The 1,488-nt window shown below is 39.4% G+C and overlaps 1 pseudogene; it reads left to right on the plus strand.

The window, feature by feature from the left end:
* The first annotated feature begins 1,396 nt into the window (after nt 1-1,396).
* Nucleotides 1,397-1,488, plus strand: part of LOC101654676 — a 1,501-nt pseudogene continuing 1,409 nt past the window's right edge.

Below are 1,488 nucleotides of genomic sequence, written 5' to 3' on the forward strand. Positions count from 1 at the left end.
GAGGGTAGGGGGAAGGTAAGGGGAGAAGAGGGAACCAATCACAATGATCAATGTATTAATACCCCCAAGGGAGACAAACAAAAGAAAAGTGAAAGGAGACAGCAATTGGTGTAAGACATGAAAAAATATAATTTACAAGTTATCAAGGCCTCATGAGGGAGAGAGGGATAAAATAATGAGGAGTTGTTACCAAGGGCTCAAGTAGAAAGAAAATGTTTTGAAAATGATGATGACAACATATGTACAAATGTGCTTGACACAATGGAGGTATGTATGGATTGTTATAAGAGCTGTAGAAGCTCCCAGTAAAGTAATTTCTTAAGAAGACAATTAGAAACCATTAAAAACCAAACAAACAAATTGTAATTAAAGATCCAAAAGATTAACACTAAATTTCAGAGAAAGATAACTCACTGGAAGGATAAAGGAGGAGAAGTGAATGGCAAATTAGAGGACAAATCTCTGACTTAAGTTTGTTGAGGAAACATCAGAATAAAGGGTTAAAAAAGCCTAAGAACTGTATGGGACATAATAAAGAGGAAAATTGTATTTATGATTGGAATTCTTGAACAAGAGGAGGTTAAAATTTTTTTAAATAGAGAGAACTATTGATGTAATGGCAGAAACCATCTCTACTGTAGTGTAAATATATCTATGTACAATAGAAGAAAATATATCCACCCAAGGAGCTTAATGAACCCCATATATGGTACACATTAAAAGAAAGTCACCAAGACATTGCATAATCAAACTTCCAAAAATCAAGGAAAGAATACTCCATTGCCCGAGCATATCCGTAGCTGGTGACTGTGGCCCTGACGCATCATGGGAGGGAAAGAGTCCTGAGTCAGGCCCACCCACAGGACTTGAGCTTCTGGTTATCTGTGGTGCTCCTGTACTGTCTGTCACCCTCCCTGCCCTAGGCTGGGCCAAAAGTTCCAAGATCACTCACTGGCTCAACTGTGCGGCCTCCTGGGCCGACCCTAAGGACCCATGCATTTGGACACCTTGTACCAGCCAGTCCGTCCCTTTTGAATTGACTCTTGGTACTTGGCATCTGTGCCTTTGCCACCGCAGGCCTGTGGCATCAGGGCAAGTGGTGTCTGTGGTTGGGAGTGTCAAGTGTCTGTTCAGAGAGAAGGCGGAAGGCTGTCCTTTACAACAGCTACCAAAAAGGTACAATGTTAAGAATAAACCTAACCAAATATACAAGAGACTTATACAAAGAAAACTTCAAAACTCTACTGCATGAAAGAAAATGAAATTTATATAAATGGAAGAACAAGTCATGCTTATGGATAGGAAGACTTAGCAGTACACAAATGTCTATACTACACAAAGCAATCTACATATATTATGCAACTCAGATCCAGACCTCATTAACATTCTTAAAGAGATGGAAAACCTAACCTGGTATGAGAAGGAAAGAGACATTGCAAGCCAGATGCTGAAACTGTTAGAAGAGACTGGTAATTAATTCTTGAGTTT

This window comes from Echinops telfairi, unplaced genomic scaffold (assembly GCF_000313985.2).
Source record: "Echinops telfairi isolate 266 unplaced genomic scaffold, ASM31398v2 ScPeMD7_7439;HRSCAF=8477, whole genome shotgun sequence".
NCBI lineage: Eukaryota > Metazoa > Chordata > Mammalia > Afrosoricida > Tenrecidae > Echinops > Echinops telfairi.